Here is a 25,905-nt window from a genome sequence, read left to right as displayed (position 1 = left end):
TTGTCTAAAGCTGACAACAACTCGCCAGTACTCTGCTTTTGGTCTATATGTAAGTTTATTAAGAACTGTGATCGCTCTTAGATATAGATAGAAAATAGTAAGATTAGTCTAGCTGTTTTCTATATTGATGTCAGAACTATTCTACAATATTACTTTAAGCATTTTCCTGTGATCTCTGAACTCTTGATTAGCACTGTGTAGTAAGAGGTATTGTCTTGTGTTTTTATTATTTTTTATTAAATATTTTTAAACCTTTCAACTGTGGCTGTTTTGTGTAGAGATACTTTAAGCTCTAGAGTACATTGCATGTATATAATGATTCTGGCCAACCACTCCAATAGCTTTAGCCCTGGATCACACTTACTATTTGGATAATAATATTGCACAGTAATAATTGCACACCCTTTGGTAAGGGCCTTTTTAGTAGCTGATATTAGTGGTCGGTGGCAGCTGATACTACCTTAAAGACTGGCAGGAAGGGGCATAGTTGGAGAACCTGTGCCAGCCTTCTCCAAGAGTGTATGTGTGTTTGGATATAACTCATATCTCAAAGTGTGCATGTATCAGCTACTTGGGCAGGGACACAAAGCACTGGTTAGACAGAGAGGGTGCTGCAGGTTTTAGCTTGACCAATAGGCTGAGATCTGGACCCTATAGTTGTGCCAGTGGGGAGTCTTATTAGGGATCTGGAGAGCAAGGGAGAAACCAGTCCCAGACTGACTATGATCTCTGTGTGCTCTTAAGGGAAATCGTACTTTACTTTATGTGCATTTGTTATCCTTCCCAATGTGGATGCCCCTCACTGGTGTTAGTGGCGAGGATTAAGGCTCCTTGATTACTGGGCCAGTGCACGGGCGTTACTGAAATATTGAATAGAGAAAACTATAAAGCAATTAAGACAGGAAGTGTCACTGTTAAAAGAGTATAGAATAGGAAACAGATCAACAAAAGTACTTAGAAAGATAGATGTGATAAAAGCAATGTGCAGTATCAGAACATATCAAGATCTATCATGCACTATCACAAATAAACTAAAAATCTCAGCACAGGTGGAAAAACTTCAAAAATAGATAGATAAATATAAAGGAAAAATACAAAATAAGCAATTTATTGATGACCCAAAAAAGTTTTATATAGAATCGGGAAACAACTTAAAAGTAATTGAAAGACCACCACATCACCAAGAACAGAAGAAATAGATATATTTTGGAGAAGTATTTATGAAGATCAATTGGACCATAACAAAGATGCTAAACGGACAGAAGAAGTAAAAGAAAAAATAAGAAGTTTAAAGGTACAGGATATGAAATGGGATGAAGTAACAGCCATAGAGATCAAAACAAAGTTAAGGAAAACCTCTAATTGAAAACAGCCAGACCGAGATGCAGTACCTAACTTCTGGTTGAAAATATTTAAATCTTTGCACAAAGAGTTAGCTATGAGTAAGAATTATTTATATGCACACTCTGAACAGACACCAACCTGGCTAACAACAAGAAAAACAATGTTCCTACTTAAGAGTGAACCTGCAAGCTACCCTAAAAATTATAGATTAATAAGTTGCCTTCTGACGATGTATAAACTATACATTGGAATTGATGCTGACAGAGTTTATAGTCATTTAGATAAAAATTCAGTTATAGCAATAAAACAGAAGGGCAATAAAAGAAAACCATATGGAACATTTTTTGTTAAAATCATAGAGAACTGTAAAAAGGAGAAGAATCTAAGTATGGCATGGATTGACTACAAAAAACATTTGATAGTATCCCACATTCATGGATTAAAGAGTGCTTAAAATGTATAAGATACACCTTACACTGATCAACTACATTACAGTGACCATGAAACAGTGGCAGAGAACTATGCAATTAAGCCACGATAAAAGACAAATTATTGTCCCAAGGATAAAAATTCAAAGGGATATATTCCAGGGTGACACTTTGTCATCTCTGCTATTCTGTTTTGCCCTTAACCATTAGGCTGTCTACTTAACAGCTTAGGCCATGGCTAGAATTTGGCTCCTAGAAAACAACAAAGTGTAAATACTTCTCATATTCTCTTTGTCGGTGATTTAAAACTGTATAGCTCATCAGATGAGGAACTGAAAGTACAACTGCAAGTTCTCAAAACTTTTTCAGATGATATAAGGTCATTTGGTTTTGATAAATTTGTAAAAGCAACCTTTAAAGCAGGAAAACTGCAGCACCAAGAAAACATCAGTTTGGGAAAGGAATGTGATATAAAAGAACTTGAGTAAGAGGGAGTATATAAATATTTGGTAATTGATAAAGGATCAACAGTAAAACATGAATAAATGAGAATAAAACTTAGTAAGGAAGACTTTAGAAGACTTAAATTAATCCAGAAAACAGTGCTGACATCTAGGAACAAAATTCAAGCTATAAACCAATTTGCTCTTCCTGTCTTAACGTACAGTTTTGGAGTAGTTGACTGGCCCCAAAACATGTTGGATAGATTAGACAGAAAACAAGAAGGTTGCTTCATGCTCACCAAATGATTTATAAAAATCAGTGTATGCCAAGATTATATATTCCCTGTTCTGAAGGAGGGATGGGCCTCCTTGAAATTAATTGAATATACAGATCTGCAGTCATGGGACTGGACACATATCTGCTGACCTCACAATACCCAAATGTAGTGAATGTTTTGAAACATGAGGAGAATAAATCTAAGATAACTTCTCTGCTTAGTCTAGCAGAAGCATATCAGCGGCAAGCAGGAATGAAAATCAAACTAGAAGTAGATAAAAATCAGACAACAACTGAATGTGCCAAAAACAAAAACAACAAACGAAAGAATATAAGGTGAAGGGCCAGATGAGAAGGCAAGGAATGTGGAAAATGCATAAATGTAGTTGCAAATAAAGAAAATCTCTAGAAGAACCTCATAATTATCAGGCTCAATCACAGGAATGGTTAAGGAGAGGCGAATTCAGACCAAGAGATGAAAGGTTAATATTGGTGGCCCAAGATAGTGGGTTACATACACGCTGGTTTACAAAGTCCATTGAACATGTGAGAGAAACAGACAACTGTAGGTTTTGTAAAACAGAACTGGAAACAGTTGCACACCTCATTGCTGGTTGTGACATACTAATGGCAGAAGGACTTTATAATGAAAGGCACAATAATATGGCAAAACTGTTGCAATGGGGATTCTTCCAACATTGTGGTACTGAAGTGGCTGAAAAACACTGGAAACATGAGACACAAAGCATCATAGAAAAGGAGGATGTCTACATCACATGGGATCACCCATTACCAACAGTTAAAAAAAAAGATGCTAGAAAACTGGATATAGTAGTCCATGAAAAGAAGACAAAAGTAGCATTGATCATTGAAATTGCTACACACAGTGTCTTGCATACAGAGAGACACAAAGTCATAAAATATCAGGATTTGCAGGAAGAAACAAGAGCAATGTCAAAGAAAAATGCGTAGAGAGTTCTAATAGTAGTAGGAGTAACAGGTCTTATAAAAGATAATCTACAATCATATTTAGATATGATAGCAATACATGTAACCCCATATGAATTGCAGAAGGAGTCATTACTGAGCACATTGCGGGTGTTGCGAAGAGCACTTCTGGCTGGCATCTAAGAATGAAACAATACTAATTTCATGAATTTTAATTGTACTTTGACATAGTAATGGGATTCATTCCCATCATAGTATTAGAAACCCAAAAGACTTGGAGAAATTAAAAAAACAAGGATAGCAGATATGATATATGTTACTAAAATAAATGGTTTTGTGTTAACATGCATTTTCTGAAGAATGTGAAGTCTGAAATTCAAATGCTAATCATTATTTAGTGAAACTGATCCTGGGTGACTTGCCAGAAAAACATACATTTTATGAAGAACTGACCAGAAATATTAGAAGAATATATGGACATCTATGAAAGTCTAGACACTTGAGAGGTATGCTACATAATAATATGCCTGTTTAAAATGTTACAGCAATGAGCAGATGTTTGTAATGTAGTAGTTCTCTGCTATTCATCATTTAAGACTTCCAGCATTTTCAGAAGCAGAACAATATCAGCTATACAGAAAAATAGATCAGAAATGACTTAAAAATCAGACAGCTACATAATCCTATGTTATATTCTGTCAAGGCATTACAAGGACATAATAAGCTTCCTAACTCTGGCTAAGCATAGAACAATGGTTGTATACAGTTGATACAATACAGACCATTGTTTGATATCATGTGACCAATAGGAGTATACCAATACAGATCAATATGAAAATAATGTCCCCAAAGTGGCATCTAGATCAGTGTGAAGTACTGCCGTAGAGTACAATACTTAAATTTAGTAAAGTGCATTCTAGTGTCATAAGTAATAAAAATGCACAACAGCACAAATGGAGCAATAATGATATAGTCTGAACACAAATTGTACTGTATCACCTAGGCAGAAATCACACACTCACACCTAATGGAAAAGGAATATAATGCAACTTGTCTGCCTCACAAGTTACAATTGCCATGTAGTCTTGTTGGTTCAGTTCTTCAGTAGGGGGCTGATGTCTGAAATAGTGTGATATTTGTTAGTAAACATTGCAGATAACAAATCTGGATATTCAGATATAAAGCATAATTAAGATGTGCATTTAAATGCAGATGAAACAGATACAGATAACCATTATGCTTAATTTTGGAGTACCACATTAAAATTCCCTGTAATGATTTCCCGTGTTTCTATTCCAACATTTCAAAAGCTAGAAATATAATTTTTATGGATAAATACTGGGTTTTGTTTTTGTACTATTAAATATATATATACATATAAACATACATACACACACAAACGCGCATGTGTGTGTGTGTGTGTGTGTGTGTGTGTGTGTGTGCGCGTGCGTGTGTGTGTGTGTGTGCGTGTGTGTGTGTGTGCGTGCGTGTGTGTGTGTGTGTGTGTGTGCGTGCGTGTGTGTGTGTGTGTGTGTGTGTATATATATATATATATATATATATATATATATATATATATTTTTTTTTTTTTTTTTTTTTTTTTTTATGGTTTACTATTATAATGCCGATGTAGCATTGTACGCCTATGAACTATTCAAATTACAGATGTTCGAAGAGTTCATATGTGTGCAAGCTACATAATCAAATGTTACATATGTGAATGTACTGTGCATTCGCAAATATGAAATTTAGCTATGTACAGGGATCATGGTACAGTGCGGTAAGGGAAATACATCCCCTTCCTCACTGTAGTGCGATCTCGGAGTTGGAATATATAGTTAGGGAGAGTGTGGGGGGTGCTGCATAAATGGGATGTTAGGTGTACTAGTTAGGGAGTTACGGCAAGGGTGGAATTGCTGTTAAGTGCCATAAAATGTTGTGTTTGACATTTTTGGCATTAACAGCTGATTTTCGATGTTAGGGCCGTTAGGTATTGTGTATTTTCGGCTACATAGTTTGCTGTTATGTACCTTTTTTTTTATCTTCGATATTTTAATAGTAAACCTATATTTATATATTTATATATATATATATATATATATATATATATATATATATATATATGTGTGTGTGTGTGTGTGTGTGTGTGTATGGATTCATATGACTTCAATGAAAGACCATTTCACTGAGACCAAATCACCTAAAGCTAATTTTAAAACTCATTTCACCTAAAACTCATTTCACTGACAAGTAGTACTCTAAGGTAAGTCAAAGGTATATGTCCTTTTCCCCACTGTAGAGCGATCCTGGTGTTAGTATATATAGTTAGGGGTGTGTGGGGGGCACAACCCCCCCACATTGGGGGGTGTGGGGGATTACCCCCAACTAGTTAGATTTTACCAAATAATGTAAAACAAATCCAAACAACAGTAAACCAAATTAAGTGGGAAGCTACGTCCCCCACACCCCCTAATATGGGGGGCTGTGCCCTCCCAACCCCTCTAACTATATATACTAACACCAGGAGTGCACTTCAGTGGGGAAAAGGACATATACCTTTGACTTGCCTTAGAGTACTACTTGTCAGTTAAATGAGTTTTAGGTGAAATGAACTTTCAGTGAAATGAACTTTAGGTGATTTGGTCTCAGTGAAATGGGTGTCAGTTAAATGGTCTGTCAGTGAAGTGATACGAATCTGTATGTGTGTGTATATATGTGTGTATATATATATATATATATATATATATATATATATATATATATATATATATATTTATATATGTGTGTGTGTGTGTGTGTGTGTGTGTGTGTGGGGGTCAATGTTAGATGATCAGGTTTTCAGAAACATGAAATTCATACGGTCGAGACCATATGACTGGGTTTCTGAAAACTCAAACATAAAAAAATCCACAAAAAAGCACAAAACCTACTCCCATGTGGGGGGCTGTGCCCCTACATCCCCTGCAAATTATATATACCAACTCCAAAATTGCACTACAGTGAGGAAAAGGGTAAATTTCCCAATCCACACTGTACAGCTATCTCCATTCAAAAGCTTCAGGTTTTCAAAAATTTGATCATATGATCCCAACCATATAAATTTCAAGTTTCTGAAAACTTGATCAACTGAAAGGGACCAATATATATATATATATATATATATATATATATATATAGATAGATAGATATTTATATATATATATATATATATATATATATATATATATATATATATATATATATGTGTGTGTGTGTGTGTGTGTGTGTGTGTGTGTGTGTGTGTGTGTGTGTAGATGTATATCTGTGTGTGAGCATGTATGTGTGGTTAGTACTTTATGCATTATGTACAGCATGAGATAAAATGTGCTTGTTTATTTGGAAGTGAATCTAAAGGCTTCTGCATTAGGGAATTTTTTGATGTGTAATAATAAAGCAACTAGCTGAAAGTCAAAACATGGATTGTGTCCTTGTTGTGTTCCCAAAATGCAACAACCACATATTTCATGTCCTTTTATAGATACACTATGTTAGTAGGATGTTGCCCTTCTTACAAAGTATGCCATCTTAAATTTTGAATAAGTCACATAAATTATCCACAAATAAAAGTTGTGATGATTATTTTTTTTTCATAGACAGTCACCCCACACACTGTCCTCAACAAACAAGATCAATGACTGTTTAACTATGGCTCCACTGAAGTCAGTTTTAAGTTCCACAGACAACTTGTGTACCCTCTCCAACCTCAAAAGTCAGATATATTTGTTTGTGAGGAAAGTGAAAGAAATAATGGCTGAAGTAATGTATTTCATCTCATTGCACCCAATCACATGCAGTGGCCTCTGATAAGCCATATCAGTGATCGTTTAACTGTGATCATGTAACTGCCCATTGCATTCATACAGAACCTGCTTTGCATCTCCAAGACAGACACTTTATTTGTTCACATCTGAAGTTTGATTGTCATGAAACTGAAGCAACAGTAATGCATTTTAGCTTGTGGTGATCATATGTATGTAAAAAACTCCCTAGTAGTTCAAATTGATAATTGTTTTCTAGTAATCAATTAATTGCTCTTTACTTACCCACATTGTCTGTGACCTCTCAAATGCAACTACTTTCTGGAAACATTTGTGATGTTTGACTATGATGAAAGTGAAATAAATAATGACCACAGAAGTGTTTTTAGCTTGTTTTTCCCAGACCCACTGACAGGCCATATTAATAGTTTAACAGTGTTCATATAAATCCACTTTGCTTTCAGAAATAGCCTTCTCTTCAAAAAAGATAACCACCAATCTTTCCATATCTCTGATATCCATCCATCTATCCATCCTCAACCCCTTTTCTCATTTTGCACATGGGGTTGAGGTGTCACTTCAACAATGACAATCATCTTGAGCCAATGTTTACACAGCTGGGTGGCTAGTAAAAGTGACATCAATAATATGCAGTATGATAAACTTCACCCTGTAGTTCTAAGATACACACAATGCCCAACAAATCTTATCAATGATCATTTAACCATGATCATGAAAGTGACCTTTGCTTTTACATACAGCATTCCTTCCTTCAAAAAGCAACAGTCTTCTGTGTACACGTCAGATTTTTAATCGTGATGAAACTGAAAGTAATGCAAGCTACAGTAATATGCATCATCTTGTTGCTCTCTGACAAATACACTAACCCTAATAAGTCATAGCACACATTGTTTAACACTGGATCATGTAACTGCATTTTGCTTTCACATACAGCTTGCCTGAAAAAAGACAACTGCCTTCAATGTATACTTCCGTGATTTGTTTTGCAGATAATTTACAGCAATTATGACCACAATCATGGCCACAGTAATGAATTTCAACTTTTTTTACTCTTAGACAAATATACACTGTCCCCCCACCAAGACATATTTTTTTTTAACTAATAATGATCATGTAAGTGCCCTTTGCTTTCACACTCGTGCTGCCTTTAATAGATAAACAACTTTGCCATATGTATCTGCCTGATTGTTTGAGTGAAAGAAATATTGACCACAGAAATGTGTGCTCCAAGTTATTGCACTCATTCTACTCCCTCAACATTGATCACCAAAATAAATTTAAAAAAGTATCACTGCTGTATAAAGTGTGTACCATTGCCACTGACCACAGAATATCCGATATCTAGCCAGTATTTATCAAAATAAACATATTTACAAATGAAAAGACATCTCAGAAGATTTGCTTCTATTGATGTGTCTAAGTAAATGTTTGGCAACCATGCACATATTAGTTACTCAGAGCAGTTCATATTTAACACACTTATTAAAAGATATGAAATGGCAAGGCAAGCTGTGCTTCTGTGTGAGAGTAAAATGCATACAGTCTTCTAAGTGCTGCACCCAAACAACCATATACATAGTTTGTTCCAACACATTTGTTATGCAAAGTAGTAGTATGACAACAGCCATATGGAAATATAACAAAAATGAAGTCAGAATAAACTGATACCATGAATTATCTGACTAAATGAAGAGAAACAAGACATAAAAGCAACAGGAAATGTCACCACACCCTAGCATAATGACAGCTAGAACTTATGCTCACTTGTGTTGGAGCAGAATTAAAGTTTCAACCAGTTTTATGAAATCCAATTGCTATTTTTAGTGAGTTTAGGGGTTGCAGGTATATACTAAAATTCTCTTTTTCATTTCCCTAATCCAGTGCTTGGTAGCCCATATTTTTACCCAGTACGGTCAAAATTCAGATAACTCAAATCTCTCTCTCTCACACACACACACACACACACTCTCTGTCTCATTCTGTCTTTTTTTGATCACCCAGCATGCTTATCTACAATTCACCTCATGCACATTTCTCATCAGAAGATAGGAAGTGTTTTTAAAATCCATGACCAGGTTTTGATTACTCCTCCTATTTCATATTGGTCTAGTAGCTGTCTCAAAATGTTTCCATCCTATTCTTTCTTAGTTTCCATTCCCAATATGGGTTGTCAGATGTCTTCCTTTATTCCCAGTGCCATATCTGGGTTGTGATACATCTATGAAGAGTTATTTGCTGGTCCCACTGATACCATTCATTAAGAGCGACACTTGTTTTCCATATACTGCCCCATATTTCTAGAGAGTAGCATATTCATCTCTTTTTCTCTATTTCTAGGGCCTGGATAATCTTCCTATCAGCTCTGTTTATATATATATATATATATATATATATATATATATATATATATATATATATATATATATACAGTTTACTATTGAAAATGCGAACGGCACTTGGGCGACAGTCGGATAGTCGAACGTATAAGGTCGTAAACAAGGATGTCGAAGACAAAATAATCAATCTAAGAACGGTTTTAACATGGGTCGAGGTAGGTGTTCAGTATTATTCCCTACTACAAACATCTTCCCTACCTCAACCCATGTTAAAACCGTTCCTAGATTGATTATTATGTCTTCGTCTTCGACATCCGTGTTTATGACCTTATACGTTCGACTATCCGACTGTCGCCCAAGTGCCGTTCGCATTTTCAATAGTAAACCATATATACATATATATATATATATATATGTATTTGTGTGTGTGTGTGTGTGTGTGTGTGTGTGTGTGTGTGTGTGCGTGTGTGTGTGTGTGTGTGTGTGTGTGTGTGTGTGTGTGTATCTTCTTCAGACATGCTCACATCTTTTCCTGCACCCAGTGGCATTAATCTGTTATTACTTTCCCTTACAGTGGGGCAGAAGGTTACTTATCTTGACAAACTTTTTTTAGTGGAAGTAGGTCATCCCTTTGGATTCTGGTACAGCATCTGTTTCTGTGACAGCTATAAAGCATCTGAAATTTATCACATTCTCATTCACTCATTAGCCTGTTTCCTTTCAGTAAATGTAAGCTTTACCATCTGTCTCTGATATTTCTTCTCATTTACATTATCTCAGTGAATGAGCCATGACTCTGCAGTTCCTTTCTCAGAAGGTGTCCCACCAACCTAAAATACCCTTAGGAAGATACCAAAGTAAATCTGTCTTTTTAATCTAAACTCTGTCTCTCAAATTATGAAGCCATTAGTGCCCATGGTGTTACAGTGGGTGTGCTACCTTGTTAAATTCTGTGAGATGTTAAATAGAAAGGTACAACTTGGGATGTAGGGGGGGGGCCCAACTACCCAGCCTGTGCTGGACTCTTAACTTTTCATGCACCTCCTTTGGCCCATATCTCTATTAACTTTGAATTCTTGATCTACTATTACCAGGTGGTCAGAAGTGATTGATATATTTTTCAGGATGCAGAATAAAATGAGTATGGCCATTAGTCTGACTTTATTAAGTTTCCACAAAGTTGTATCAACAACACTTTGTTCTCTTTTAAACAATTTCTAAACCTTCTGTCTGGATTATCTTTTATTGATTTATTTTCATATTTATTGACTGGAGTTGAACACAGCTCCATATGAAATGTTCTCTAGCTCGGCCGAGGGTATACTGCCAGACAAAAAAGATATAAGGTAATATAAGAAGTCAATAACACAATAATTAATATTAAGAAAACAGTAATACAATCAAAGTTATAGAATTAATCAGTACAAAATATGGCAATGTGTTCTGAAAAGTCTTACAGTAGGAAAATATAGACCACTCAAGGTATTTACACTGCATAATGATTGCTGTACTACATTATGAACTCTGGCAGATTAACATTGCATTATACCAGGGGTTGTGAGGGTGGCCTAATGGTTAAGGTGTTTTCCTTGCAAACACAAGATACAGGATTTGAGTCTCACAAGAGATAATTGGCTAGGCTTAAAATGGCTCATGAGGGTAGTTAGCCTAGTGCTAATCTATGAACTAAGAAGATTAGCAGGGGAAGGAATTCTGCATGCAATAGGTGAGAAAGAATAGGTTCATAGGTAGTGACTAGGCTTTCGGCCCTAGGGCCTTTACAAGCCTAGCCATAACAATTCCCTAGCTATTTCTTCCCACGATATTTACTTCCCTGGACCCCTGTCTAGCAGGGTGATTGATGTAATCCCTGGGGTGAATTTCCTATCTCCCATCTGATCGTCAAGGTTCCTTTTGAGGAGGACCAAAGAGGCGCTCTGCTTGACATGTATGAGCAGTCTATTCCAGAGTCTGGGGAGTCTCTGTGTCAGAAACCTATCCCTATAGCATGTTTTGTTCATTGTAATGACAAGGTTTAGATCCCTGGAGCATGTGGCTCTGAGGCATTGGGATTTCTTTAAGTGTAGCATTTCCAACAGCTCTGGGTTTGACATGGCCTTGTATGTTAAGCAGAGATCGCCTCTGAGTAGACGATATACAACAGAGTACAGTTGGAGTTTTTTTAGATGGTCAGCATAGGGCATCTGTTTTAGGTCTGTGATTCTTTTAGTGAGGTACTTCTGTGGCCTTTCCAGTTGTTGCAGATGTCTTGAGAGGTACATACCAAATGGGGCATTATATTCTATAATGGGTCTAATGAGGGATGTGTACAGTGGGACAATGACCTCCTTTTTTCTGGATGAAAAACTCTTAGTGATGAGGTGTGCCACATAGAAGGATTTCTTGACTGGTGTGGTGATGTGGTTATCAAAGGTGAGACCACTGTCCACCTGTGTTCCTAAGTCTCTTATCACACTTTCAGTGTTTAGTGTACTGTCACCTATGTGGAAATTCATGGGTACATGTTTTTTCCCAAAGGGGATAACTATACATTTCTTGGTATCGCGCTTGAGCCCAATGCTCTGGCACCAAACATCTGTTTCTATAAGGCCCTTTTGTAGAATATCCACATCATTTGGGGATTCAATAATGGCTCCCAGTTTGCAGTCATCTGCGAACTTTAGCCAGAGTCCCTTAGTGTTGGCCTGTACTTCGGAGAAGTAGATGCCAAACAAGAGCGGTCCCAGGACTGAACCCTGAGATACTCCACTTGTCAAATGTCTGGAGCTGGATTTGGAGTTGGCTACTCTTACAGTGTGGGTTATGTCAATAAGTCAGTTGGCAACCCATCCAGTGATGTAGGGATTAATGCCCAGCTTAGTAAGTTTATCTATGATTCCAGAGTAGGGGTTGGTGTCGAAGGCCTTGGTGAGGTCCAGATAGGCTGTGAGGACTGCCTTACCCTTGTCCACAGCTCTGGAGACTGACTCAAAGAAGTCAATCAGTTTCAGGAGACAAGATCGGCCCTTCACGACCCCAAACTGGGTGGGGTCCAGTGATTGAAGGTTGCCAATGTCTTTGTTTATATGTTCCATGATAATATATTCCATGGCTTTGCAGATCAGGCTCATCAGACTGATGGGGCGGTAGTTCCCAGGATCCAAGGTGGATACCCCTTGTGGAGTGGGATAACTATAGCTGTGCACCACTCAGTGGACACAAAGCCTGAGGTGAGGCTATGATTAAACATGACACTTAGGTGAAGTGCCAGTTCATTTTGTAGTTCATGTAGTACACAGCCCGGGATGTCGTCTGGTCCCATGGATACTGTATTCTTAGCTTTGGAGAGTGCAGTTTTTACCCGTGTGGCCGTTATTATCAGAATTTGGCAATCTTTCAGTATTGGGATGGGCCCTTTAGGGATGAGAGTGGGGTAAAGTTGGAACTGAATCGATCTGCCAAGATATTGGCAATATCCTTGGGATCAGTATATTTAATGCCATTCTGTTGTAGCTCAGAGCAGATCTGAACATTGCCATTTAGATTCTTGACATAGCTATAGAATGCCTTGTGGTTGTCTTTGGAATCTTTGGCAATTTTATTTTCATAACAGCTTTGGAGGATTTTATGAAGGATCTCAGCTTCTTACTGAGGCTGGTAAGGGAGTTTTTTGCATCCTGGGATTTTCCTCTTTTCTGCAACAGTTTCTTCCTTTTGTTGTAAAGTTTGTTTATGGCAGGGAACCACCAGATTGGCTTCCTTTTTTTGGAGGATAGTGTCTTGGTTCTATTTGGGATGGCATGATTCATGCAAGAGTGGATGTGCTTGTACAGTGCCTTAGTGTAGGATTCAGCAGTCGACCTTTCAGTTCCCATCTGCATGGGTGTCATGAAGTTTGTCACTTCTGACTTGAGTAGCATGAAGTTGGCTTTGGAGAAGTTTTTTTATGGAGGTTTCCTTACTGGGGGATGGGGGAGGGACGTGGATGTCAACAGTGATTAGCTTATGGTCAGACCTGACCGATGAGGGGGTGACCATAGGTGTGGAGCATCGATTTCCCATGTTGTAATGACCAGGTCTAGGATATTGAGTCCATGGTGGGACTATGGATTAGTTGATCCAGGGCATTGGAATTTATGAATTCCAAGAACTGTTGGGCAAAGGTGTTGGTACATGAGTAGTTTTCCCAGTTAATGGCAGGGTAGTTGAAATTACCCAGTGTTAGGGTATTTGGTTGTATCTTAATATTTTCCAGTGCATTTGGAAAGGTGTAGTGAGAACCTTGGCGCATGATGGGGGATCTGTAGCAAGCTACAATTTGGATTGCAGTCTTATCTAGTGTTAGTTGCACCTGGAGAATTTCAGATGCATTGTGTTGGGCACCTAGCCTAGTGGTGTGAATATCATTGCTGAATATGGACACTCCTCCATCTTTAATGTTTCGGTCCTGGTTTGTTGGCCGAAAAGTGTGGTAAGAGTTGTAGCCTGGTATTACAGGGGTGCTCTTTGGTGTCTTGAACCAGGTCTCAGTTACTGCACAGATATCGATGTTCTCCATTTTTAGGAGTGCCTCGAGTGCATTTTGAGGTTTAGACTTCTAGCATTGAGTAACATTACCTTCAGATTTTTCATGCTTGTACCTGTTACTGTGGTGGCTTTGTCCTTTGAACTTTGCCTAAAAAAAGGCATTATAGGGGTGGCAAGAGCCTTAGCCAGTAACCTGAATCCCAAGGTCGACAGGTGCAGACCATCTCTGGCAAAGGATCGTGGTCTGTCAATCATGTCATTCCAGGCAGACAGATACTGGATCCCGTTAGAATGACACCAGAAGCTTAGCCAATTGTTGAAGTCAATAATTTTGTCCTTATACTGTGGCATCATTCTAGGCAAAGGCAGGATGCTACTCAGGGCTAGGGTCATACCTGCCTTGGCCACATGATCCGAGAGCTCTTCCATGTCTCTTTTCATGTAGTTCAGGGAGGTATGTCTCAAGTCATTCTCTCCAACATGAAAAATGACAGAGTCATATTTGTACTTGCTGTGGAGTGACTTGAGTGCATGTGTTATGTGGTGGATCCTGGCACCCGAAGGCAGCTGACTGTAATTTTCTCCTTATTCAGCCTGGTGAGTGGGACATAAGTGTGCCTGACTATAGAGTCACCTATGACTAAAGTACTGGGTACGTTGTCTTGCCTTAGGGGTTGTTGTTGGGTGACACACTGGTGTTGTGTGCTATGTGACATTTTGGTTGTGATTGGTGTTTGTTTGCGTTTCAGCTTTGGAGGTCCTTGTTACTTGGGCAGGTTACTGTTAAGGGCCTCCACATATGAGGGTTTAGTAATGCTATGTGAGGGTGTTGGTGCTGTGGGTTTAGAAGGGCTATGTGTTGCTTGAGGTGTAGTGCGGGTGTTAACCTTCTCCTCTTGACTGTCTAGCGCAATCTTGAGTGGAGAGAGCTTTGCTTCCAGTTTGGCTATGTAAATGCATCTCTTGCAGGTTGTAGTGTTATGTGGTAGGAGGAGAGGGTTGTCTGTGTACAATAGGCAATTGCTGCATTGCCCCAGTATGCCTAGATTCACCAGGTGGACAGGAGAAATCACTGGAAGTTGACCCTTGGATATGCCTGGTTTTGTGCTTTTTTTTGTAAAGTACAAGAGCTGTTTTTCTTTACCTTAGCAAGGTACTTTGCAATTATAGGCTGTTTAGTGCCTACGATTAATTTCTCCTTATTAACAAGGAGAGTTGAGTGCTTCTATCAGTTTAAGGCTTCCTAGTGCTTTCCAGCAGGTTTTAGAGCAAGTGCTAGTCACAGGGATGCTTAAAGGTAAGATGAAAAAAAATGGTTTATCCTAAACACTGCAGTGTGCACTAGAGGAGTTAGATGTCAAGGTAGGTAACACGTTTTGCCTGTCTAAAAAGTTAAGTTTTAGTGGAGAGTCACTATTTTTAAAACAGCATGATAGACTGAAGGGGTGGTCACTTTTGTATTCTGGTACTATGCTGTGAATGTGGTGAGATTGGGAAGGGAAGAAAAGATGAATGCTGTTTGAGGAAAATTTTAGGAGCATGAATTGTTTTCTCTAGGAAGTGGAGGAGAAAGGAGGTAGTAAAAAAGAAGCAAATAAAGAAGAGCTTTGGGTAAGGTGGCAGCAAATTTGTTGGAGTTGTACTTGTTTCCAGAGTAGTACAGGCATGACAGAAGGAAGGCCTGAACTTGAGTAGATTTTGGAGGATGGTTTGTGTGGGTGTGTAAGAAGTTGTACTGTGTTTGTAACGTGCTGGGATGTGTTCTTGCAGTAGGTTCAGTGAGAGCTACTGGACCACAAAGAGTTGGCAGCAGCAGAGTGCAGGTGTACTTTTGACCTATGACCTATGTTGTTGAATACATCATGTGATTGGCACTGATATGAAAGTCATTGCATTCGGTTTGGTTAATGATAAATTCTTCTGTACTGTTTTTTCCAAGGGACACCTGACCTAGAGACTTTTTTAAGATAACTATTCTGTAACACGCGTGTTGGTCACTGCTACAATTGTCATCTTTTGATAACACTAAACATTAGACAATAATATGAAACTATAGAAATTCTTCATCACTGCACCAAAGCCAAATCTATTTTTTTTTCCCGCTAATAAAAAGCATTTGCCCACTTATACATAGTCTATACCATGCCACATCCAGCTAATTCAAGCTTATTTAAACTTACTCTAGCCTTTCTGACTAACTCCTCTGTTGTCAAAGTATATATGTCTGGGAGAGTGGGTATGGATGATGGGCATCCTGATGGATTCAGGCAGGTGAGGAGAGGCTGCACCAGCTATCACTTCTAAGTGGGACTACTGTTAATCACCTAAATCATCTTCATACATATATCCTCAATGCCTCACTCCTAAAGAACCTTCCAGAGGAACTGCCAGCAAACAGATCTGAAATCCTTTTATAATGCAAGCAGAACTAAACCAACTTTCCACCCCTTTATTATTATCTATATGTTGTATGGAATCATTAACCTCCTGCTGATGAATTAATTATCTACTGCCTGTCTGCCTTTCACAAAACACACCTATCCTAACCTGGTAACACGGATTTTTCAAAATCTTAATGTTGTCCTTAATTAAGGAAATTGGACAGTAGCTGCCTGGACACAGAGATTCCATAGCTCTTTTGATAGAACCAACACCTGAGCTGTATACACTGAAATGGTTTTAACTATACCCGCTTTTTTATCAGCTACATTAATATCAGTTGGTCCATTCTTTTTGCCTTCTGAATGCTTCCTAGTTTAGCTTATAGTTTCTTAATCGTATTTTGGGAAGTTCTTTTTTTGTACCCTTTAATTCCTTTAAAATTAACCTCATCCTTCCTAAGAACACTAACCTTTTGCTTGCTATCCATTACAGTGTTACTGGTCACCTTATGGTCTTCTGGATTTATGCACTGATAGCTTCCTCAGCAACACTGCATACTATGGGCATGCAATAAGGCTGAGACTATGATGACATAATAAACATCTAATCTTTATTTCAGTTTCTTCAATATGGTCTTCAGCAGTGCTTCTAACAAATGCCAAGCTACCCCCCCCCCTCGATTTTCTACACATACAGGCCTCCCTCATCCTACAGTGATGCTTATTTGTCAACTTACAGACAGGCTAGTGTAGGTTCACTGTAACAATAAAGCCTCCTAAAATTAATTTGGCAGAATCAACCTGGTTCATATCTTTGCATTCCAAAATGAAGTCAATGAAAAAAAAGCTTATTATCCGGATTTGATCCATAGATGCTACCCATCTTCCATTTCAGTCTATTTATGCATCCCAAACAAATATTCAGTCAATCCACTGTAGTCTTAACCATTTGCCATTTTAAAACCATGACTGACCAGTATAGCAACACCCCCAGTACCTCCCCAGCTTTGTGTTTAGACACCTACTCCCACCCCAGAAAACAAAGTCATATCTCTATCTTTGATCTTCCACTCGCTTTCTTGTTGAAGTTCAGTGTTATACCCCATCTCTCTTGTTTACTAAACACTGTTTTTCTATTTGATAAGGTGGAAACATGTTCCTGGATGCCAGCTTTTAGCCTTTATTTGGGAAGATGGGATTCATTGTCACCTTAAATACTAAGTTAATTTCCTACCCATCTGCTTATGGAAATAGACAACACTGTACTAATGGGAAATATAGTTTAATGCTGAGGCCAGATCATCAGTACTATAAAAAGAAGTTAGTGAAAATCAGTCAGTTAAGAAAATGCTATCACCTCATTATTATATAGCATGAAACATATGTAAATGTAGAAACTTGGCTTAAAACTGATGATCTCAAATAACTTGGGCAAGTACAATAGAATTAAAGGTTTGTCGGTTCACAGATTTGGTGAACAAACTGAAGTCCTATAGGCCATCAAGGAGCTTGATCATTATTTATTTATTTATTTATTTACATTTGTTGACCGGGAGTGTCCGACTGGACGTAGGTCCATTTTCAGTGGAGGCCCGGAGAGAAAAGCTCCACAGTTAAAATAAACAGACAGTAGTTATATTGGATTACATAGCGATTAACATAGCAATTAATTACAAACATGTTTACAGATAAAGAACATAGTACATCAATAAACAACTAGAATCTTTATCTGCAAAGTACATAACAGACATTAACAAATGTTACAATAAGAAGTTCCTGCTGTATAATAAGTACTAGGCTTATGAGCATCTGAGCTTGCTATAATCAAGGTAGTTAGTGAGGTAGAAAGAAAGGTAGTGGTTGGATGGGGTGGGTGATATTACAGTGGGAGTTGCAAGGGCATAGCCAGTATGTTTTTAGGTGCACTTTTAGTAAAGTTTTGAAGTGGGTGCATGATGGTATGGAGGTAATTGTGGGTGGGAGGGAGCTCCATAATTCGGCTATGGCGCAAGAGAATAGTGCTTCTCTAGCAGAGTTATTGGCTTTAGTGATCTGCAAGTGATTTTTGTTGCTGGATCTTAGTGGTCTGGTGGTGCGGTAGGGTTGGAGTAGATTCTGGAGGGATGGGACATTTAGTGGATGGTTTACTAGTTTGTGGGCGAGTGAGAGTTGATACCATTGAAGGAGGTGAGGGAGTTCAAGCCAGCCCAGTTCAGTAAGTGAGACAGTGGTGACTACGGTAGGATGTCCCTGTGGCTAATTTGGCGATTTTGTTGTAGCAGGTCTCTAGCTTGTTTAGATTGCATTGCCTTAGGTTGGTATATATTGGAGAGGCATAAAGTAGGGTGGAGATAATGTGGGAATTAGCTACTGAAATCTTTGCTGCTTTGGTGAGAAGTTGCTTATTTCTGTATAACGCTCCTAGTTTTTTGTGGACTTTTTTTATAGTCATGGATATGTGAATGTCAAATTTTAGTTTATCGTCTATTTCCACTCCTAGCAATTTGGTTTGTTCGGTTGGGTATATAGTGGTGTTGCCTTTTGCTGTGATGTTAAAGTGAGAGTTGTTTTGAGTATGTTTCGTGGGTTGGAAGATGAGTAGTTTAGTTTTGCTTGGGTTGAGTATTAACTGGGCATCGGATAACCAAGTTGCAACAGAGGAAAAGGCTTCCTGGCAAAGGCTAGATTATTGCTGAAAACAGAGAAGAGTAGGGGTCCAAGGATGGATCCTTGGGGAACACCTATAGAGACAGGTAGTTGGGGAGATATGTCATTCTGCCATAAAATGGATTGTTGGCGGTCAGACAGGTAACTCTGAAACCAGTTGGTGACTGATTGAGAGAAGGATAGGTTATTAAGGACAGAGATGAGTTGTTTATGTGGGACCATGTCAAATGCTTTAGATAGGTCTAGGAAAGTAGCAGAGGAGAGATAGCCATCGTTTTTATGCTGAAGGATAGTGTTAGTAAAGGAGAGTAAGGCAGTGGTGGTGCTATGGTTTGGTCGGAAACCATGCTGAGTATTGGAAAGGAGGTTGTTAGTAAGGTAGTCTGAGACCTGAGAGTGTATGCATCTCTTTAGTATTTTGGAGAGTGGAGAGAGAATAGCTATGGGACGGTAAATGGTTAGTTCTGTGGAGGGGCCACCATTGTGGAGGGGAATTATATGTGATACTTTCCACAGTATGGGAATGTAACTTTCTGACAGAGATCAGTTAATCCAGATGGATACTGGGTTGGCCAGAGCATCAGCTGCGATTTGTAGGTATTCACTTGGGAGGTTGGCTGCTGCTAATTTGGTGGGCCTAAGTTTAGTTAAGAGTTTTTTATGTTGGAGGTAGGTACAGGAGAGAAAGAGAAGGCAGTTGGGAGATTACTAGTTGAAGGTGCGGGTTGGAGGGGAGGGGGTTGTGTTGTATAGCTAGTGATAGTATGGTTTGTGTGAAGTGTGTGTTGAATGAGGTAGCAATATTTTCGGAGGAGTGAGGGATGTTAGGAGGAGGGGTACTGACTTTACCTGGGTGGAGGATGGAGTTTATGGAGGACCAGAATTGTTTGAGGCTGTGTTGGGAGGAGTCTAGGGCAGACTTGTAGTATTGGAATCATATAAAATATTAGCTGAATTAAAGTGGCAAATAAAGTGACTAGAAAATAATAAGGTTGTCATGGTATCCCATGTGGCTGATGTTATATTCATCACTTCCACTGTTACATATCCTAGGTAATAAAGTGGTACCTTAAGGTCTACCAGACTTAACAAAGTACCAATAACCACATAAGTCCTAAACAGCAGAAGAAACTTCATAGGGTCAAAGGTTCCTACTACACTTATGGCCAAGAAGACCAACAAGAAGCTCAACTTCATCAGCCGATACTGGTGGGAGAATAGCAATGTCTCCCTTTAAGAGTTTCCCCAAATATCCAGAGGGAAATTTGTGATCACCCCTCCAGTCATCTGGAGTAGTTTTATAGGTTGCTAGGGAAGTACTCTGCTTGATATGAAAGGGCAGCTTATACTAGAAACAGAATAATTTGAATAAGGTACCTGTCAAGCAGTCTGGCACTGTTAATGTGGGTCTATAGTTTTGGGTCTAGAGAGTGGGAGCTTTGTCTACCACTGATGCTATTTAAGTGAAGAAGTTCAAAGAGTATGAGGTCAGTCATAGCGTGGAAGTTAAGTAGAGCTCACCACTCAAGAGTCCATATGGTACTAAGTAGGGAGACAGGGGGGCTTTTACCTAGCAGAGTAACTAAGGGGCCTGAGACCTGAGATAGTTTTGGTGAAGAATCATTGAGGTCTGTCGAGCTGGTCTCAGTGTTAAGATAGGTACATGGCAAAGGGCCATTATAGTCAATGATGGGCCTAATAATGGTGTTATATTCAGTGATGGCCATAGTAATGGATGAATAAAATGGGACTATAACATGACCTTTGTTCACAACACATAGGTTTCAATAAAACAATATTTAACTAAACTTGAACCTTGAAAATGGCTGGGTATATAACCTGCTTTCAAATTTTCATAAAGACCCCTCAGAGTATCTGCATACTTGCTCATGTGACTACCTCAGTCCAGAATCTGTTAACTAGCAGTGTCAGAAGGTGCACACTTAAATTAGCCCATTTCTTCTTGTGGAGCTCTAGAATTTTTCACTCTAATTTCTAGTGGCTTCATCATGAGCATATTAACAAAATCAATCATATCGTCACAGTTCAAATGTTCATATCACTGGAACAGAAAGGTTACTAATGAAGAAGATACTCTGGTGGAGTAGAGGGATAAAGCCCCGACTTCAGCATAGATGAGTGGGTTTGATTAGTGACTTAGAAAGCTGATGGAGAGCAGGGAGAGATGGGCATGCCCATCCTGGGAGGGAGGGTGCTCGTCGATGATGCTCCCTAAGGTGAGGCATGGTCCAAAGAGGGGAGTTGCCCTCAGATATAGTTGACAGGTGTGGGGGTGGGGAAAGTGAAGTGGGTAGGGCATATAAAAGAAGCCCCCCCCCCAATGGGAGCACAGGCTGATGAGCCCCCTGGACACTCTTTGATCTATAACAAACCTCAGCAATACCAGAGTAGTCCAGATGGTAGCAGAATGGCTAGCAGACCTGGCATGGATGTGGGGCACTGGGGGCATTGAGGGCTTGTAGAGAAAGATGAGGTCCAATGGGACCAAAATAAAAAAAACAAAACATACTAATTAAGTATAAGTGGCAAACTATTAAGCACAAAATCATGTTTACAGTGGCAGCATTTCTTACACTGTAGATCTTAGACTGGGTTTTATAAGGCACAATATAGTAAATATTCATTTTAGAAAGCTTTGTAAACCATTTGCAATACCTTAGCTATCTCTGAAGTTACATATATGCTGTCCATGGCATTTTGTCATCCAGCTGTGAGCTTTCATATGACTCTAAGCAATTTGGTGTATGCTAATTGTTTTGAGATATTTACGTAAATGTGAACAATATGGTACCTATCGCATATGCTTTAAAACAAAATATTTCAGTAGCTTGTTTGTAACATGGTTTTGCATTTATTAATATTGATATGATTAGGCAATATTAGATGCTTAGAGACATCCTTGATAAATCTGAGAGGGCATCACCAGGGTTTATTAGGTAAAACTGAATTAAATTAAATTACACCAGGCATGTACATAACCCTAAACAGATGCAATATTTATAGTTTCCCTTCAAGGCAGTCATGAACAATTATGGCACCTCACAAGGAAAAAGACAAGTTTAATTATACTTGAAAGAAAAAACAGAAAAAAATGTGCATATCCTAAATTATAAAAGCCAGTTGTAATGCCAACAAAAATAAAGCTGTGTTTTAATAAAAGGAATAAAAGCCAGTTGAAATGCCAATAAAAATAAAGCTGAATTTTAATAAAAGCAAACTAAAGTACCTGTACCAGTTCTTTTATTTCCTGCATCAACAAGAATTATAATGATTCATTTCCTTTCAACTGTGTAAACAGTGTGAATTATAACACTGCCTAGTAAACCATGGTGAGATGCATTAATGGCATCCAAAACAGAATGGTTCTCCTGACATCTCTGCATTCACAGCAAAAAATAACCCCGCCCCAGGAAAAATGGCAGAAAGTCTGGCCGTATGCAGTGGTTTACTGTTATGACTTGTTAATGAGCTACTTTCTGTGGTACAGGGTTTGATTCACTCAACCTTTTTTTGTGTGCTGTGTGTCCTTAAGTAAGTCATATCACCAAACAGCACTTTAACACATTTAGAAATCTGGATAAGGTTCCTCTATGGTCTCCTGGGCTGGATAACTACTCATGAATATAAATTATTAAGATAGCTTCTTGCAAAGTCCCTGCATCCATCTCAAGAAGGGTCAAAGTTAGGATGCTGCATTCATAATTGAAGAAAATTAAATGAGTTGCTAAATAGTGTATAGGTTATTGCATCAACCACTATTTACAATTTTCTCACACACCACTAATCAATAGAATAAGAACATTTCAATTTTTACACAGCCAAGAAAGTGAAAACGAAAAAGAAAGTAAATGAGCATACATGCAAGTCCTTCCCAGCTGGGACGTGTAAAATGTTGTGTCTGTATGAGTGCAGAAAGGGGGGATACAGGAGTAGTGAGATTTATGAGCTTCATCCTGTAGTGCAGAGTGTGATTCTCTTAGCATCCGTTTATCTGCTATGTGACTCTGAGCAAGGCATTTAACCAGACAGTGCTCTCAGGCTGAGTCTGAAAAAGACCCATGTGGATCTGTATTCTACCCTGGTTAACATCTACAAATAAATAAATAAACACAAAAACAAACGAATAACATATTTGGACATTCCATGAAAACAAGCTACCTACACTTTAGCAAGGTAATTCATGTTGAGTGGTCTTAGGGTGACTGTTTTCTGGTTCATTCTAAATAAAGTTACTTGCACAGTGGTACACTACTGTGTGTGTGTGTTTTTCTTTTCACTTGTCCCCACTAGGGTGTGACTGTGGAGTTGCTATATAAAAACTAGGAGGTGTGGAGAAAAGGTTTCCCACATAGGTGGTGTAAGGGGGGGATTTACTCCCCTGCAATTTTTTTAAAATCGTTTATGATTTTCAAGTTATGCTTTTCATCAATGAAAAATCAGTGGCACTTGGTTTGACTGAGGATGCTTTAACTAAACACAAGGAAACCCCATGGAAAAAGCTACTGATAAACCAATTAATTCAATCGAGTTAAAGATACCATGTGAGCCATTACGCAGACCAAACTTACAGCAGAGCAATATAACACCTCCTGTGTTGCAGAATAAAACTGGGGAATAAAGTGACTATGGACTTCATAAGTCACACAGGCAGAGTTATCCCCTGTTAGGCGGTTCAGAAAGGTAAGAAAGAAAACAGTAAACGCTATGTGCATTTAAATGTTTATTTCATATAGCATGTGTAGGTGAGTTATTTTACCTTGAAGAAATACATGAATAACTTTATCAGGTAAATTACAAATATTGCATATAACACAGATATGGACTTGCTCACAAACAGCTGCAAAGCTAACAATTTTAAAGCTTCCTTATACCACAAGGTAAAAGTCTCATTGAACCAACAGGCAAAATCAACAGAGATATTAAATGCTACTCAGCTCTTCCATCCCTGTAAGTGCAATCCCTCATAGTTTTAAAGGCAAGTGCAAACATTTCTTTATCCCTTGACTCCTTTGGATCCTTCATAGTATCAGAAAGAGTTATCTAGCATCTTAACACTTGCATAGGGCCAGCACCAGCTGGGTAACTGTTTGATATTAAGAGGCGCATTAGTGTGACTCCTGGAATAACAAGACTGAATGATGGGAAATGCAGACTCAGTGAGTGCAACACTGTTGTTTCTTAAAACATTCCCTTTTCTCTGAGATATGACAATCTTGGAGTTGGTATATTTAACTTCAGGTGGACTTGATTCCCACATCAAGGGTACAGAGGGGCTTGCACTCAGTGAAAATCAACTTTAATGAGAATAGCGATGCTTAATACTAGCTGTTGTTCTGTTTTTTTAGACATGTTCTCCCCACACATAATTCCAAGGCTTGCACTTTAAAAGTCTTGGAATAACAATAGGGTGATAGGCCAGCAAGTTTCACATGCTGCATTTCAGTCATAAAAAAAACAGTAGACTATATTTTCAACTCCTTTTCTCTCTTTCTCTCTCTCTGCTTTTCATTTCATTTAATTGGAGTGCTTCTGTTACAAAATTAATCAGAATCAGATGGTTTAACTGTAGCCAACTGGTGTGAAGTACATCCTGATCCTGTCTGAGCAGTAACATTGGTTGGTTGTTTCTTAGCAACACTAACTTCGGGATATCCTCCTGCTTGGCATGCTTGTGGGTGATTGAGCTGTGTGCAGTTTCTCCACATATCAGAAATCTAATCCATTTATTCCAGAGCTGATTCTGCCCTAAAATCTAGCCTGCACAATGTCTTTCTTCATTTACATTCAGGCCAAATATTCTTCATGTACATTGAGATGATTGAATTTGTTGTCTCTGCTATCAAGAAAATAAATTATTTGTCTGGGTAAATCTACCACAAGTTCAGGACCATCAAATGCAATGATCTTATAAATGTTGAAATTTCCTTTTTCTTTTAATTAAGATGCTCTTTTACAACATATATAGATAAGCTGTATGTTTTTATTGAGTAGTTTTAAAGTTTTAATCAGTCTTATGTGACATCCCCCACTTAAAACCCAGGTCACTAATTAAGGAGCCTCAATCCTTACCACTGACTCCAGTGTGGGGGCATCATGGAAAACACCAGAGCACGCAAGAGTAAAATTCCACAATTTCCCTTAAGAACACAACAGGGACATGCTCTGTTTCCTGAGACTGGACTATATGCCTCTGTCCACCCCAAATGTAATCTGTTATCATACACTTCAGAGCAATGGGTTCCAGTTTAAGACCACTGACTCACTCACACTCAAAATAAATTTAAATCTCACACACTCTAATGCTTATGAGAAGCCTGACACAATACAAATGGCAAGCACCACCACCAGAGACAGAGAGGTATATACCCCCTTCAAAAGGTGATCAATTATTAAAAATGAAATGTCTAAATAAATTACAGCTATGACCAGAAGAAGCCAGGCATTCAAGGTGAACTGGCGAATATCAAACAGGTATAAACACTTTCTAATCTGTAAAGAACACACTAATTGTCCAGCTACAATGTAAAGTAGTGAAAAACATTTAATAATAAGTGAAATGATTACAAGAATGTAAGTCAAAAACTTTTGATAAATATCAGAATTCAGTCACCAGAAATATAAAATTAAACTGAAGGATAGAAGTCCATCATCTTATAACAACTCTATCTAAATAATTAAACTTTGCTAACTGAACTAGAGAATACTGTCCCTGATC

Source organism: Protopterus annectens, chromosome 1.part2 (assembly GCF_019279795.1).
Source record: "Protopterus annectens isolate FY-2018-M chromosome 1.part2, PAN1.0, whole genome shotgun sequence".
In the NCBI taxonomy this organism is placed as follows: domain Eukaryota; kingdom Metazoa; phylum Chordata; order Ceratodontiformes; family Protopteridae; genus Protopterus; species Protopterus annectens.
Note: the sequence above shows the minus strand (reverse complement) of the source record.